Source organism: Mya arenaria, chromosome 1, assembly GCF_026914265.1.
Source record: "Mya arenaria isolate MELC-2E11 chromosome 1, ASM2691426v1".
Classification (NCBI taxonomy): Eukaryota; Metazoa; Mollusca; class Bivalvia; order Myida; family Myidae; genus Mya; species Mya arenaria.
In genome coordinates this window covers 17,787,675-17,806,324 of record NC_069122.1, presented here as the reverse complement: position 1 = coordinate 17,806,324, position 18,650 = coordinate 17,787,675, and the positions used below count along the sequence as shown (strand labels likewise).

The following is an 18,650-nucleotide window of genomic DNA, read 5'->3' as shown; positions in this document are numbered from 1 at the left end:
TATGCCATATACTTTCGGTTCTGAGGGAGGAGCACATGTCAAAAGTTGCGCCCCTAAGTTACTACCCCTCTAACATCAATTCCTGGATCCGCACCTGTGATGTGCCATGTTTCCGCAACCTGTGAGATTAATAAAAACGCTTCTGTTTCTTGGGCTGTGATTACGAAGTTCGTAATCACTGCTTCTGCTGTAATAAACCAAGCTGATACTTGACTTCTACTACTACAAGTTACCTACATTCACGTGCATTATTTAGCACGTTATTGCTGTGTTTCACAAGATTTATACCCTGTGTACTGCTAAGATTTAGCATTCTCAAACATTTATTGTTGAAAAAGATTTTAGCTGATAGCTATTTTCTATTTGTCTGAAGATGATGAAAAAACATAATCTTATGTATTCAACCTCAAGTCAGTTTCCTAGTCTGAATTTTGAGAGGATACAAAAAGTATTCCTGGTGGGTACAACCTTTAAGGTAAAAGACAGACACGAATACATGCATGTCATATTTTTGAGAGGCTTTGCAGTGGATTTTAGTCTGAATTCCAGGGAATATTGGTCTAAAGTCCAGCGGATTTTGATCTTAATTCCAAGAGATTTTGGTCTGAAATCCAGGGGATTTTCGTTTAAATTCCAGGGGATTTTGGTCTTAATTTCAGGGGATTTTGATATTAGACCAAGGGATTTAATGAAACTAAGCGCAATATCAACATTTATTATTTAAGACTAAATACAGAAATCTGAATGCATATTTACTTATATTTATTTAATGATCTAGAAAACATACAATAAAAGAATAAATAATATATTATGAAATTATAATCAATTGTCAATGCATATGATAAATAAATAATACATAAAGAAACAAGACAGAATTTTTACAAATTTTACTCAGCACATTTACTTATTTTAATAAGTGAAATATTATAGCACTGCGCATAGTAATATACTTTTCATTATGAATTTATTAGGTTGGGGATTCCCCCCCACCCCCCCCCCCCCCACCCCTGGGGAATATATGGCATACATAAACCAAACTTACACTCTCAATTGTTTCAAATGAACATTATTATTTTTTAACTATTTTGATTCAATTAGCATTCACATTTAGTCAAGTCACCATGATTTGCATTTGAATTTTTGCTATTTGTAACATTAGACATACCTTATAATCTTCATTTGTACCAAAATTAAACAAATAACGATCTGTATTATAAGATAGCACATTTTGAAAAAAAGAGAAAAAAATACTTTTATTACTTAATTAATTGCTTAAACATTAAACATACATTTTTTCCATCCTTTTCTTTTATGAAATTCAAAAGCCATTGCATTACTCTTCATATTGACAAACAAGAAATAAAAATAGTTCATGTATGTAATCATCTATTTTATTTAATTTAAACAATCATTTGATATCAATATAATTTAGTTCTTACAAATCATGTAAGTAATTTCACTTTCAATAAATTGAGAATTAATAAACAGTCGACATGCCAAATTCCTTTTATAGGACCTTGTCAGATGGAAAGCTATTATTAAGGACCCAAGTTTGTTCCTGCATCGGAACTGCCTAATTGCAGACAATTAGAAATTTTGCATTGAATGTTACATATTTGGGTTAATTAAGGGCTATAATCCCTGTCCTGACAATTTTGAAGATAGAACTTAAGAAAAGTTATTGACTGGCTAAAAGAAAAATATAAAGTGAGGAATATGTCACGTAACGTAGTTACGTATAAACACTTTAAAGTGTCACGTAACATAAAAGTTACGTATGAAACACTTTAAAGTAATAACAAAAATCAATAGTAGAATTCAAAGTTTATTTGTAACAAAAAGCAAATACTTCATCATAATTATTAAATGTAGATGTACTTAGCTGGTGACAGTCGTGATAGCCGCTGGCTATTAGACAAGCAAATACTTCATCATGGTGATCAAATGTAGATTTACTTAGATGCTGACAGTTCGTGATAGCCGCTGGCTATTAGACCAATTAGCGTGACAGTTCATGGCTGTAGAATACATCTTTTTGTATATAACAAGAAATTAAATATGCACACCTGTCACAAACGAAATCAGCAGTATATATGAAAGCATGTTACACAGTTAAGTTTAGGTTAGGTTTTGGGCATGAACTAGACATATAGCCCGTATGATACTTAAGAAGGTACATAACAAAATAAAGACTATGAACACTTGAACAGTTGTTGGTTGTTAACTGAACGAACTATCACGAAAGTTAAGTGAGCGTTGGCGTTACGCGACAAATAAAGGCAATGTAATCTTTACAGATATACAAAAATGATTTACAGATACATATTTAGACTTATCGACATTTTACTTAATATCAAAAGGTTCTTACAAATTATTTTATTATATTATTCTTCATATATATACACATTACTTAGTAAACAGTACTGTTTCAACAATTCAAACAAATACATAGTTACAAATCAAATGTTGCTGTATTATGGCAAACACTTGGTGTTCCATCAGTACTTTAACTGAACTGGAACCTCAGATCAACCCATAAAGAAATGGAGTCTAGTAACTTCCAACTCGCCTGCCTCTTGGAACAACTGGGCCATGATTTTACCAGTTACCAGTAAGTGTTCTTTTAGACCATCATGTTGGTCAGAAATGTAATCAAACAAATCAAGACTGTCCGTAACTGGAATGTCGGACCAGTTTCAATACATAGGCCACACTTTTTTTATCCAACTCCTTCCAAATGATGGGTAGTGACATGGACATTCCTCAATCCAACTTCTGCAGTGACTTCATTCATTCCTTTAGTCAAATACGGACAGTGTGAGCTGTTGAGATAGACAGCTCCTGTGACATCACATTTTATTGTGAAGAATGTCCAGCATAGATGGCTTGTCATCTAATGTAGCTGGCAGCCTGCTCTGAAGCTTGTCCATAGCCCCATATGTGTGGCCAGTCATCCATTATCCCCATTTTAATGATAATCTGAAAATAATCCCAAGCACATTTATATGCATATTTATTATATCATATCCGCTTCTATACACTTATCTTCTCTAGGATGTTCAAACAGGCTTGATGTGACAATACAAAATGTGAAGACAAATAAACAGTGAGATACTACAAGCATATTGAATTTTCTGTCTGATTTAAAATGATTTGTAATATAAACAGAACAGGTGAAACTTCCTATTCAACAAATATCTTTCTTAATTGTCATTTCCAAGCATTTTTTATGATTAGATTATTTAATATTTCACAACTTAAATACTATCAGGAAGTCATAAGATTAACCATCTATATATATAATCATATATATATATATATATATATATTTAATATATAAAAACAAGTCATTATACAATTGATATACACCAATTAAAAAGGTATTTATACTTCTGAAACACTGTTGCAAAAGCCACTGGGCACAAAGAGGTTGATGAAGGTTTTCCTGATGCCCTTTGAGGTTTCCCCACAATAATGAGAAAGACGACCTCTGAGAGAGATGGTGGTTATTTCCTGAAACATGAATATTTATACATGTTGTATATAATTTTCAAAAAAGGACACTTGACAATATACAGAATGCTGTACATAAAATTTATAAGTCCTGTTAATAAATGCTTTGGAAAAATCCCAGAACGTATAAACAGCAAAACCCAAAACCTCTTGATTTTGTTCTCAATTGGCCAACAGAGGAAGTAACTTTTTATGTTTTTTCAAGAATCCATGAAAACCAGTGATATAAAACTGCTGACAAAAAATAAGATCATGCATTTTTCTTTAACCTTTAGTAATAGTTTAACCCACAAAACATTGGCTTTCAAACGAAAATATCCAAATCTGCGATATGATCTATGTCAGCAGTCTTTTATCATTGGTTTGCAGATAATTTCCCAAAAATTTGCTCTTTCCAAGACAAAAAATAAAAAAAACTTGTAAAAACGGTAAATTTGTGAGAGTGCAGCTTTAATAATAATTAATATATTCTTGTAATGAAGCTGTTATGTGCTGAAAATAGAACCCAATGAAAAATAAGCATATCCTAATAAGCCTAGCTTTATATGAAGTATTTACTGAATCAAAGAGACATATAGGCAAATGACTGAAAAGCTTCCATAGTTAAAGCAGATTAAACATTTTGACAACTTTTTAATTTTTGTCTTGGAACAAGCCGATTTTTGCTACAATCCATGGAAACCAGTTATATAAGACTGCTGACAAAAAATTAGATCGCTGATTTTTATATTTAAGTTCATAAATTGATGTTTTATGCATTTTTCTTAAACCGTTAGTAAAGGGTTTAAGCTCTAAAACATTAATTTTTGAAAATATGAAAATCTAAGATCTGGTTTTTTTTATCAACAAGCTTTCATCAATGGGTTGCAGATATTTACGCAAAAATTTGCTCTTTCCAAGACAAAAATAAAAAAGTTGTAAAAATGGTTAATCTGTGGAAATGCAGCTTTAAGAGTATTTTTTAAACTTATAATGAAAGTCATTTGCATTTATTTAATATTTTGTTTTTTTCAATTTTATTTTCTCAAATATACATGTACATCATACATATATTCATAAAGTATACAAAAGTCGTGTTCCAAATTCAATCATAAAGAAAATATTTATTTTTTTCTGTTTTTTGGGTGTTAGTTAAGAAAGTAAGAAATGTTAGATAGAAGAAGGCAAGAAAGCAATATGGATGAAATTTACAGTTTTACATTGGTGTAAACTTGCGGTATTCAAGAATTAAGCTTGTTGAGTACTAGGATCCATCTACCATGAAACGTATGCAGTTTATTTTTGGCCATTTTAAGCTATCATCTTTTCAGATTGCAGTCTCTTTGAAAAATATGGAACAAAAGCCTCGAAGATAGGCGTACTTCCTTCACACTTTGATTTAAAGATAAAGTATTTTGCAAGACGTATAACGAAGTTAATTGCATATTCACAACTTCCATTTAAAGACTTAAAGTTACAGAAAGTGACCTCACTGTAATTTATTGTCGAAATATCAACCTCAAATATGCTTGTAAGAAAGCGTGTTATTTTGTTCCAGAATATTTGGGTGGAATGGCATTCCCAAAACATATGTTTGTTCGAATCTATATACATTGAGCAAAAATCACATAGACTGCAAGACTTAATATTGTATCGATGAAGTTTGCTATTATCAGGCAGTATTCTAAGAAGAAATTTGTACTGAAATGCTCTTAATTTGGTGTCAATGCAAAGTTTGAATGATTGGGTATAAATATTGTTCCAGTTTAGATCATTTACGCTTAGTTCTGCCTCCCATATTCCTTCTTTCACATTTTGCACTGGTTTTTGGTTTAAAATGAGTTCCTGGTATACCAGCTTGCATATTTTAGTATTTTCAGTCACCTTATTTAAAAAAAACGTAGGTACATTGTAATTCATTTCCTCTAATTTTACTTTTAATTTCCAATTTTGAGGAATACACTTCAAAAGCGTGTAATATTTCATGTAATCATGTTGGTTAATATCGTATAGTCTGTGTAGATCCTCAAAATTGTAAAACTGCTTTTGTTGAAAGTTATACAGATGCTCAATGTATTGTACACCTTTGCTGTACCAATTCTTATAGCAAAATGTGTCATCGTTTTGTTGTCTAATGTAACTATTGTTCCAAATAATTTTTCTTTCGCTATGAAATTACTTCTTTTCTAAATGTTACACTTGCCCATGATTTAATTATATCACGAAGAAATTTTGATTTTATTTCAAGCCTATCAATTTTATTTGGGTCTAGATTACATTTGAAAATAAAATCTTTTCCAAATCTAACCATAACAGCATCCGGTATAAGTTTGCATATCCGGTTTACTTGCAAACTTAGTTTTTTTATTATCTTAGATATCAACTTCAAAAGCGACACATAGAAAGTTTGCCCATTAAATAAGAAATATTTTAAGTAAAATTAAAAAAAAAGTTTTAAGAAATATGAAAATTTTAATTCCAAAATTGATTTCTCCCGTTGGCCACCAATTGGATTTTAGGTCCCCCGCGGGGTTTTGGCAAACTCCAATTGGAGAATTTTCTATATGAGCCGAAACGGGGGAAAAAATCAGCAATTTGAAAAAAATCAAATATTACAATTTGGAACAGAAAATTACATTTCTATGTATGTCTGTAGTACTAGATTCATAAACATAATAAAAATCTAATAAATAATCAAAAATTATGGTTTTGTAAAAACGGCTCTCCAATTGGGGAAAATTCCAATTGGAGAATTCCACAGTCAATTTCTATTGATAAAAGCCACCAATTGGAGATCACAGAAGTTGGAAGAATGACCAGTTGGAGACTTCCACCGTATAACATCTGCTGGGGAGAAATAAAATTGGGATATATACATGTCATGATATTATTGCTCATTAATTTAATATTGTAGATTATTCAAGATTGTAGATTATTCAAGAAAATAACATTGCAAGATGTTACCTGATTTCGAGTATTACATCGGTGTTTTCACTTGTGACGTTGTGTGCAATCTAAAACAGTGATCTTATATACAACTGCGTCAGATTTGCGAATTATTTATCCTTTTCTAAAGCCTTGTGGTCCTAGATGCTCGAAAATATTAAATACTTTTAAAAAGAATAACTTACTAATTTTCATTTCCTGGTGGGCTCAATTTGTGTCTTTCATTTAATCGAATAGGTTAGAGAACACCATCTTATATTGTCAGTAGGTACATTAAACTATGTTGACTAAGTGACAAACTTAATTTGATCACTCCAATTTAAAGAAAAAAACCTTTCGATGTGTATCTTTTATCCTATGCAAAAGTGGCTTCTTTTTATTATTTCGTTTCCATCACTCACGGTATGTTATTTTTCTTGCCATATCAAATGGGTACATACATGTATGATAGCACTATCACGAACATATTATAGGTTAAACAATTATTTGTTATGTCAGTGATATTATTTATAAATGTTCTCTAATATTGTGTATTGACTTAATACTTTGTAAAAAATAAGCTCAACAATCATTCTTTGTTTCAGAATTCATCCATTTCAAATGATTCTTTGAAAAGGAGCCATTTTCTCAGTTCACTTATTGTCAGGGTTTAGGAGCTGTAGCTAAAAGCAGTGACGAAATTCGTTTACACTCTTAAACTGTGCTCAGTTACATTGAACACCTGCCATAACTGAATGATAGCTTTACATTGATAAATAAGAAGTAAATATATCCAAATACTATTGCAAGGGGTATTTTTTTGCAAAAGTGTATAGCCCTTCACGCAATTCATGTAGTTTAAAAACTCATGTCTTGAATGTCATTATCTTTGATCAAGTATACGTTCTAAGCATTAGGAATGATATTGTTCATATTGTTTCATCCTGCTACCTGTTTGCATGTTTTTGTTCGTTTATCAAATATACGCATGTACTTTTCTTATCATGTCCACGTGTTTGTGAATGGAGGATAAAGATACTGTAATAATGTTTCAAAGATGAATGCTAGATCGTTAAACACGTTGATTAAATATTAACATATTTTTAAATCACATTTATGAGAGTTAGGCGAAGATTTTGTGATGGATTTTATATTTGCTTCTGTACAATAGGGGAGGTTACTGCGTAGGAGACGAACATTTTCTTAAACCGGTTTAGCATCAAATCAAGTAGGACCTACTCCGGTGACGAACATTCGTGTCAAAAATGGATTGAAGTGGACAATCATAAAATTTTGGGCTATGGACTTATTGAAGACAACTGTATGGTAAGTCTAAACGCCGTTTGTTTTCATGATGGTTTAAATGATAAGAATTGTTTGTTATTTTTTATCACGCACAGGTATGCGCCCCCCCCCCCCCCACATAGTGACATTACTCCGCAAAGCTTTGTCTGCTTTTTCCCCTCAAAATTTCCCCGGGAATGGGCGTAACCTACGTTCCCTTTGGTGCGAGGACATTTTACCATCAGTTCATCCCTGCAAGGAAGGAATTTAAGCGGGGGTTAGTCCACCTAAATGGCCTTCAACGAGTCTTTTGAAGATTTTTAGACTATGGCAGACACGAGACAGGGATACATAATGTAGTTAGTGTCGGTTAGAACCAGCCGCCCGGGTAGCCCAGTTGGTTAGAGCGCCGTGCTAGTGTTCCGGCGGTCGTGGGTTCGAGCCCCACACCGGGCGCACTTTTCCTCCCAGGTTTACTTTAATAACAAATGTCAAAATAATAAAAAAGTATCCCTGATCGCTAATTATTGTGGCTGGACCGAAAATCCCCACTATTCCCCGAACCTGGGGAGGCCATGGTTACAATTGACTGGTGCAATAGTTAGCAATAGACTTGGCGTCAATTGAATTTAGTTTGAAGGATAAACAATAACACTTTTTTACCTTTTTTTTCAAAAAATTGATTGCAGACATAGAAACAGTGATTCGTCACAATCGTGAGCTTATGCAGACATAGAAACAATGATTCATCACAATCATGAGCTTATTTGTTTTTCATACTGTACCAAATTATTTGGGAATATTGTTAGCACATGTTTTAATCATGGCTTCTAAAACTTTGGAACCTCAATCGGTCCGACCCGGCGACGACCCCCCCCCCCCCCCCCCCCCCCCCCCCCCCCCCAGAAGAATGCTGTAGATCTTTTACATTTGAAGATTTGGAAATTATTATTGGTTATTCTTTAAAAAGTGTCAAAATTTGAGTAGATCTATGGTAATGCAATTTATAGCTCAAAATTTTAATCCTTCAATTGTTATTTTAAAAACTGTTTTACTTAATGATAAAGGAAATTTATTCATTTTATTAAACATATGTGCACAGGAAGGTATGCAATTCTAATTTTGTTAATTTTATCCAAAATTGAAAACTTATGGCTAAGTATCTGTAGATGTTGATATATATTATATATACAATTGACTGTTTTTATTGCTTATTAGTGTTGGGAATCGGACTGAAATATTACTATAGATAATCTGTTTATGAAAACAATCAATGATCGATTATTAATCGCTTTAATCATTATTTAACTATCTTTGGTCATCATATATAAGCCGAAGGCATGTAGATATTTAACTACATGAACCAGTTTAAGAAAAAATGTTCCCTTAGTAAGGGCCTTACAGTATTATTTGTACATTTATTTGTATAAATTACATTATTTATTCAGAACGCAACTATACTTTAGTGTTTATAAGATACTATTACAGATCATGAGACCGCAGGCTCTAAATTTGTGTACGGTATTGAATTCATGTGTAAAGTAAACACAAAGAAAAATATCAATTTCGTTTTGATAATCAGTCAGTAACAAGTAAAACAAGCAGTTGAATATTCTGTATGTTTTACAAGAACATTTTCCTTCAGAAAACTGAGAAAACTGAATTCTTACATGATATAAGAAGTAAACAATAACATTTTAAAACTACAAAAGTGTGATGTTGAGAACCAATCCTTTTGCAGTTAAATTACAAAGAAAATTTGTAATAAGGTACTGTAGTGAGCTACTGACATGATAATATGACTAGATAACACAACATAGTACCACATGAACATTTCAACATTAACATGTATTGACCAGAAACAAAATATATTTCAAGACAATCTTTTAGCTGGTAGTCAGTAGTGGTTACGTCTCTTGTTTCTATAATCGATTGTTCAAATTTCACTATCGACTGTCGCCGATGAAGGCCTTTCCGTTCAATTGTCGATTATAACTGATCATCGGCACAACACTATTGCTTATACTTCAGTGTTTTGAGATTTCATTAAGTTTCAAGTAATATGTTTCATATACTATATCAATATATTTTCCATGTTATTTTTTTAATAATGATATAGATAGACTATACTAATTAGTGATGTTCTGATGATCAATTATAATGTAAAAATAACTGGTATGTTCCTGAAATCAGTTTTTCTTCTTTCATCTTGTCAATTTTGTTCAGTTGTAATCATTAACAATATGGCTAAAGCAACAACAACATTAATAGTGGTTTTTTTGGTGAAATTTACTGTCTTACTGCCTTCTTCCCTAGAGAAAACTTGTCCATTTTTCACCATATTTTATGTTTTCCAAATTTGATAAGTGGAGATTTCATAACATTAATGAATAAAAAATCTTGACAAGACTTACTATAAATTAACAAAATAATATATGCATAAAAATCTTTAAAACATGTAGTATATCGAATAAGCACAAGCCCACAACCCTGCATTGGTGAAAATTATGTCATCCGGGCTTGTTCTAATTCTGAATTTAATATAGCAGGGCAAAAATATGCCAAGCAATAGAGTAATAATTCAGGCTTGTTCATCCCGAACTCTAATTTCGATGATATATTTTGCCATTAAAATCTAAATTAGATATTTAAGCCTGATTTTGTATTTTTTCCCAATGTCAACTTTTTTCCCCAAATTATATTGTACAGGTGGTAAAAATAATTCCATAAAATACAATAACTAGACATTTTCAATCCTTTACCTAACATAAGTAGAGTAAAGGATGATGAGTTTTTGTACAAGAATAAAATTACAAGTACGGTACCAGGTATTGTCAAAAAACATTTCTTCTATTAATAAACAGCAACGTGAGTGGAACCGATTACCAATAGTCAAACCAGTGTGTGTATACCACGTGACAAATTACGTCATATATGCTACGTCGGAAGGCAACATTTTGCTTAAAATGAACACTTAAATCAAAGATACCTTTTCTTTTACACCACCATTTTAAATGAAACAAAGGGCAGTCTATGCCACTTAAAGAGCGTTTTATTACCGACATTTAATAAAGTCATTAGTTTCATCAAACACTTCGACAAACCCGTTTTCAAAATCATGTTTTGACAGTGCTCCGTCAGACGACCTTATTGTGAAAAGGTTTGTCGAAGTGTTCAAAGAAATTAAACTTGCAATCAAACTCTGGTAAATGGCCGAAAGCAAGGCTCAGTAGGTGGCGTAGACTGCGCTTTGTTTCATTTAAAATGGTGAAGAAATAGTAAAGTTATCTTTGTTTAAAGTCTTTTTTCAAATCAAAATATTGCCTTCTGACGTAGCATTTATGACGCAATTTATCACGTGGTATACACACACTGCAAACAGGAACTGATTCCCAACACTTTAGTTCTTTAAGCATTCTGTGCAACTCTCCAAACTTGCCCCAGGGTCTGAAGTTAAAAAAAAATGACCAAATAAATATTCTGCTTTGTGGCATGTTATTAAATGCTTGATCAACACATATCCACTGAATATTATATATCTTAAAATGTCTGACCTCATCAAATGCATAAAAATCAGTTACTACAATTCAAAAAAAGATTTTGGTTTTAATTTTCTGTCACATAGCTTAGACTTTAAAATTCTAATTAGCTCTTAAAACATGATTTAACATAAGTCATATATGCACTTGCCACTATACCATTACAAGTTAAAAGGCCATAATATCACTGATTGTGTAAATCACTGATGGTGCAATCAGTTGGAAACAAATGGAAATATTACTAGATTTTGATTGGATGCCTCCATTCAGAGTTTATTATATTGGTCAGGATTTTGATCCAATCAGATTGTTTGTTATACCTAATCTGATGACAAAACAATTTTTAGGCGGAGCTAAATTAGTCCCACCCAATCAAGAAAGGAACATTACTTTGAATTTGTGTCATTAAGAAACAAAACTATCTTCCATATTTCTGTATATTTTCTAAGCATTCTCATTCATTTAGAATGTCAAGTCTCATCTTTGATCCCATTTCTAAATGTAAATAAAATCCCGTATTGCTGTTAGCATTTCTTATTACATCATCATATCATTTTATGTTTAAATAATTGCTTTGCTTATTTATTAGACTAGTTAGTTAATAGTGAAACAGACAGTGTTTCTGTAATGAATATGGAATTCTTTATAATTGGAGATTTTGGAAATAATTTAAGGGGTTTGCTTTAAGAATGAAGGCAATGAAAAATTATAGATTTTACATAAAAAAGTTGTTAAAATTCAAATCTAAATCATACTCTTTACCTGAAAAAGATTTTTTTTATTCTTGAAGTAGAGATATGTATGTCATATTTCCCATTTTAGAATTTTTAAAGAAAGTTGAAGAAAAAGAAATTTTAGAAAGAAAATTTTCAGTCATATGATTAAGTGAATGTATCAGTTAGTCAGAGACCTGATGTTCTGCTTTGCTTTGCAAATGCTTGGTCTTTTTAATTGTAGTGCAGTGAAAGTTGTGTTTCTTTTATGAATATATATGGTACTCTTTATAATAGGAGATTTTTACGTAATCATACCCTTATTGAACAATTTGTTATAATATAAGGGAATGGTTTCTGGAGGAAAAATAATTAAAGTAATAGATTTTATAGTATCAAAAAGGCTATTGATTGAAAGTATTAAATTAAATCTTTATCAAACTCTTCACTTTGATAATAATTTAAAAATTGAATGATTCTAAAAATATCGAGCTATATGTATTAATTTAAACAAATTTGAAGAGCTTGAGAACCAGAAACTTACAACTTTTAATATTTAGTGTAGCATCTTTTCTGTACTAGGTAGTGTCAAGGTTTTTCCTGCAGTCCTACTGTGGGGACATTTAAAAGTGTCTAACAAGTTTATGATATACACAGAATGGTGTCACTGTTTTCCACAAGGATCATAAAAACAATGAAAAGGCCTTTTTCAAAGAACGAAGTCATTCAATACATAGGAAAAGCAATAAATAAGGCCATTTCATAGTAACTTAAATTTAGACTTAGAAAAAGAAAACTTACAAGTATGGTGGTGCCTAGAATTATGCTATTTAAATGACTTATTAGTATGTGGAAAATGCAGCTATTATAATTTCAACAACTTTAAGGTTTAAATGACTGTATATTAATTATAAATCATTATTCACAAGTAGTTTTAAGGTCAATATGTTTTAAATTTTATTGGGACTTTCCTTCGTGGCGGTGGGGGACAATATTGTGGAGTGTTCTTCAGGGTTGGAGCTGTGGAGGATGTTATATTAATGTTGACACACTTTAATAATTGTTGACACTCACATATAGGATTATCAAATATATATTTTGATATTTAAAATATCCAATCAAGTTCCATTTCTTGAAATACATATATGATATGTAAACGTAAATTAATCGCCAAATTATAATAAATTAAAGCTGCACTCTCACAGATTTACCAATATTACAACTTTTTTTATTTTTGTCTTGGAAAAAGCAAATTTTTGGTAAATATCTGCAAACCAATGATTGAAGATTGCTGACAAAAGCTAACATCAAAGATTGGCATATTTCGTTCGGAAATTAATGATTAATGGCTTAAGCCTTACTAACGATTTAAGAAAACTGCATAAAACATTAATATATATATATGTGTGGCATGTTAGTATTAAAAGTTTAGCAACTAAAAAAGAACACAAGTCATGCATTTAGTGACATAAAACAATAAACTTGTATTGTTCAGAATTTAAGATATCAAGAAGAATATAGTAAAATTAATGTACATTTTTATTTATTTTTAATTCAATATACATAAATCACGGACCTATAAACCATAGTGTATAGGTCCATGACATAATATATCATTGAAGGCTACTGACCCTGATCAAATTTTGATAAGAAATTTTTCAGTAGCAACTCTCTGTTATCTTTGCCTTCATCTAAAAGCACCAAGTATTGTCATGGTAACTGTCTTTACTGTGTATAATTAAGATCTTAGTTGGTCATTTTCCTACTGATATTTATTAAATATAGTCAACAAAAGGGTGGTTATTGCCTGCTAATAGTTTAAATGATCTTATTGACAAAATAAATTGGAATGGTTGAAAAAAGCATATCATTAAAATTTGCTGTTGGAATATATTTTGTGGAATAAATAATAGAATTATATAGAGATATATACAGTTAACATAAATAAATTTTGTTTTTAACTAAATTACATAAAAAACTGAATTGAACTGTTGTTTTTTCACACAAAAAATATTTGTTCATTCCTGGATCTTTTGATGAAAAAAATATGTTTTAGATCACCTGCATCATTGTCATAAAAAACATTAGCCTATTCAGATCACTAAAACTCAAAACATGTTCAAGAAGTGAAAGCCCAAAATGGGCAAATACTGTTATATATCAGTGTGTGCATGTATACCACATTAATATGTGCAGTCACAAATGCTGCAACAGTAGGCAATATTCCTTTGAATGACTTAAAAGTTAAAACAGAAGACAACTTTTATTTTTCTTCACCATTTTGAATTAACTAAAGGACCGACTATACAGCTGCAAAGAGCCCTGTATTTGTTTTCTTTGATAAGGTGATTACTTTTCTCAAACACTTTAAAACTGCACTCTCACAGATTTACCATTTTGACAAATCTTTTATTTTTTGTCTTTGAATGAGCCAATTTTTGCCAAAATATCTGCAAAGAAGTGATATAAGACTGCTGACATAAGATCTAAATAAACTAATTTTAATGGCATAAAGCATTATTAACAGTTTAAGAAAAATGCACAAGTATCCATTTTTTAAATTAAAAATTAAAATCGGTGATCTGATTTTTTGTCAGCACTCTTATATCACTGGTTTCTATTCATTTTTGCATAAATTGGCTCATTCCAAGATAAAAAAATAAACTTTTTCAAAACGATCAATCTGTGAGAGTGCAGCTTTAATAGACCTGTAAAGACTTGTCATAGTGTGCCAAGAAACTAAACTCTCAATCAAACTTTGATAAAAGATCAAATGTGGGGCTCTGTGTGTGTGGCATAGACTGTGCTAATTTTTATTTAATATGATGAAGAGCTAGTTAAGTTATCTTCATATGAAGCAAAAAAATGTTTCAATACCCTGTATGAATTTTCTTCACCGGATATTGATTCATAAAAAACTTGCTGCAGGGTGCGGAGCTACTTTTCGCTATATGTCTAAATGGAAAAATCTTCTCCTCAGATCCTGCTGGCCTGTTTTCAAAATAATGTCACAGAAATATTCCTAAGGTTACCATCTGTCAAATTCCTTTACCATATGTTGATCCATAAAAAATATGGTTTCAGAAGGGGGGGGGGGATTAGTGGGTGTGGTAGTGGATCTTCATCAAAAGTGTTCTAATGTCCCTAAAGTGAAAGCCCTGAGTTATTTACACCCCATAAAGTAGTAGTCTTACACATTTATTTGTTCATGTTCTGTCAACAACTATGCCGTGTTATTTCAATTTTTATATAAATTATATTGTATTATGAAATATCATTGATAATATAATTATGTAGGATTTGAAAAAAACAACAACTGCATACTGTTATAAATAAAATATGTATATTTTACCAATATATTATCGATGTTGGCCTGAATTTGTATTTTTTTCCGAAAGTCAATTTTGTTCCCCAATGTGCAAGGCACAAGCTGTGAAAATAATTCCAATAAAAGTCACTAATTATTATTATTGTTATTATTATTAATAAACTATTACTGTTTCAGGAGATAAACAGAAACACAGAGGTGCTTTACATTCTGATGGAAGACAACAAAAGCATCTCCCATCATTTTGGCGTGGCTCAGATCAAGAGGAGAAATTTAAAAAAAGGTAATAACTGAGCAACTAAGAACATGCAAGTTGCACTGGTTAGAGTGTAAGACCCATCTCGCTTCATAAGAATTGATAATCATCAATGTATTAAATCAAGAAATTGAAATGTAAGTGTCTTGTCTTTTGCAGTGTTTTTGAAATAGAATTTATTAAAAAAAAAAAAACTAAATTAGTTTTTAATATGATTGTGAATGTGTGATGTTTTCTTCTGATCATTCTCTCTCAAAACCAGAATTATAGCAAACATATTTCAAGTTGTAGATTTTTTTGTTTTACTTGTAAATATAGTTCTGAGGTTGTATTTTAGGCAAAGCCTTTTTATTCTGCTCAATACAAACTTATTTTGTAAGAATTATGGCCCTTTGTAATTTTTAAGCAAATACATTTTTTTTTATGTTTTTGTAAGCCCATTATAAAGGGACATTTAATATTTTCACCAGCTGCATTATAAAGTCAGACCAAAAGTGTCCAGTAAGTGTTCCAACAATAACTAATTTAGAATCCTTTCTCAAATCTGGTGAGCAATATATATAGGGCCATCTCTGTGTTTGTCTGACAAAAAAACAATAATCAATATTGAGTTAAATTGACAAATATTGTTGTAATATGTTTTGTGAAGACATACAATTGGATTACTTTTGGGTTCAATAGGATTAAGGTTTCTGCACATAAAAATATTTAGAATAATATTTGGGTCAGTCAGTTCATGTTCAATATTACTGATAGTATAAGTGGAAGAAGTGACTTAAAATAAATTACCAAACAGTTTATGCTCAATTGCTTTGAGTTAACATACAAGATATGACACTTGGAATACTAGATCTTGGTGGCATAAATTAAAGACCTTGTTTTGTCACATTAACTTGTACTCAAGCACTAACTTCCTCTAAATTTTCTTCAGGTGATGGTTGGGCACACACAAGAAGACATAGATCACAGGCGTCTTGCCATATGAGTAGACAGGAGTTTCACACTCTGCCAGACTTACTTCCTCAGACGAGCAGATTTAGGCTTCTCAAGATCACGCACTGCACACTAAGACATAGTCTTTGACTACAACAAGGCCTTAGGGGATGAAAGTACAGAGAGGTCCAATTGAAATCAATTCTGTGCTGCATCATTTCTTCATTCTGGAGGTTGATGGACATGATTTATGGCATCAAGTGTGCAGTTTGTCAACTAACTATCAACACAGCAGTCTTGTTCACCAGCTGCGCAACTTGAGCTTTTAGCTTTATTGCTTGAAGCCACTGCATAAGAGGAGGGAAGGTGCAGGCTCATCAAAAAGTCTCAAAGTTGAAACTAGGAAAAGAAGATTGTCAAGAGTGTGAATATTTGCTTTGAAAACAATTGTTACAATGATTTGGTTTCCTTTGAAACTTGATACATACTATGTGTATGTTGAATGAATTTAGATGCTTAAATAAAGAACCGCTATTCAAATATCAGGAAACTGCATTTTTCATACTAAAGGGTAAATGATGTCGCCATTTCCTGTCTGTATTTAAATAAGATATGTTTCCACAATTAATATTTTTAGGGACTATTTCTCAACGTAATGAAATAGATTAAATTTGTACAGCGTTATATGAGCTTAATATGTGTTTTCTGTTTCCTTAAAATTGATGAAAAATTGTCAGAAGGTAATGAGACCAGTATCCATTACTGCAATCATACAATAAAAAATACAGGGACAAGCCCACTGCTTATATAATATGATTAAACCTTGTTTAGGGGCATGAGGCAAACAGAGTTATTTTCAAATGTTAAAGATGCACTCTCACACTTTGGATGTTTTGACAACTTTTTTCATTTTTAGATGGTAATGTGTACGTAGTATGGGCGTCTGTAAACAATCCTCGTTAACATGATACAGCCTTCAGTTTTGATTGTAACTTGATGAAACCTGTACAGTATCTACATATCCATTAGAGCTTGGTTCCTTTCGAAAACCAGCCAGATCCGCCCATGAATGCCAAGATTATGGGCCTTGATAATAAAAAAATAGTGTGTCAGTTAAAACAATTGCTCGGTAACACGATACAGTCTTCAGTTTTGATTGTATCTTAATGAGACTTGTCCAGTATATCCATTAGAGCTCAGTTCCTTTCAAAAACCTGATCTGCCCATGTTTCCTGGATTATTGGCCTTGAAATTATTAGATGATGGGCCTTAATAGTATAAAAAAAATGCTATTTTGTTATAAATGCTTGCGAATATGATACAGTCTTCAGTTTTGAGTATTCAGATACCCATAAGGGGTTGGTTCTTTTTGAAAACAGTGATGTTGACCACACAAACCCAGCCAGTAGGGCATAGGCCCTTTTGGGCCTCTTGTTTGTTTTGGATTGGTACCATCCAATCTTTGCGAAAAAATGCATGGAAACCAGTAATATAAGACTACTGACAAAAAATTCAATCACAGACTTTTCTATTAAAGTTAAAACATTGATGTTTTATGCAATTTTCTTAAACCGTTAGTAACATTAATCTTCGAAGGAAATATGAAATCTGGGATTTGATGTTTTGTCAGCAATCTTTTACCATTGGTTTGCTGATATTTACGCAAACATTTGCTCATTCCAAGACAAAACAAAAAATGTTTTAATGGTATATCTGTGAGAATGCAGCTTTAAATGTTTTGGCAAACATGTTTTTGATTTGGCAGCTCAATCAATCTTGAAAATTGCTTGATTTTACTGCTGTATTAGAAATTACAGGGGTAATGGGGGATTTTTTTAGTGTTTTTATTGCTTTTTGTGATTCATACAGTCATACTCCATTCCTCAGGGCACAACTTACAAATAGACAGAACAGGAAAATGGTCATTTTAAAAGGTCAATGTTAGTTGAACAATCATATTGTTCATGGCTTGTATTTTTGGTATATTTTGTTGCATATATGCTATAAAAAGTTGAAAGTTAAAAATAACTTCATAGTTGAAATGATTGCTTTGAATGGTATTGTCAGTTGAGAAACAGCACTATTAAGAATTATGTTCATGGTACTTTATTATTTTAATCAATTTTAGATATTTGTATGAAAATTATTATCTTATTTTGTACATGAGACCTTTTAAACAG

The 18,650-nt window shown here is 31.4% G+C and overlaps 1 long non-coding RNA gene across 1 annotated transcript; it reads right to left on the bottom strand.

The window, feature by feature from the left end:
- Positions 1-1,812: 1,812 nt before the first annotated feature.
- Positions 1,813-6,910, bottom strand: LOC128211557 (uncharacterized). Its single transcript, XR_008257305.1, has 3 exons — positions 6,457-6,910; positions 3,391-3,513; positions 1,813-2,979 (listed from the first exon to the last, which is right to left on the bottom strand). It is a non-coding gene; the product is annotated as an uncharacterized LOC128211557 (long non-coding RNA).
- Positions 6,911-18,650: the final 11,740 nt, after the last annotated feature.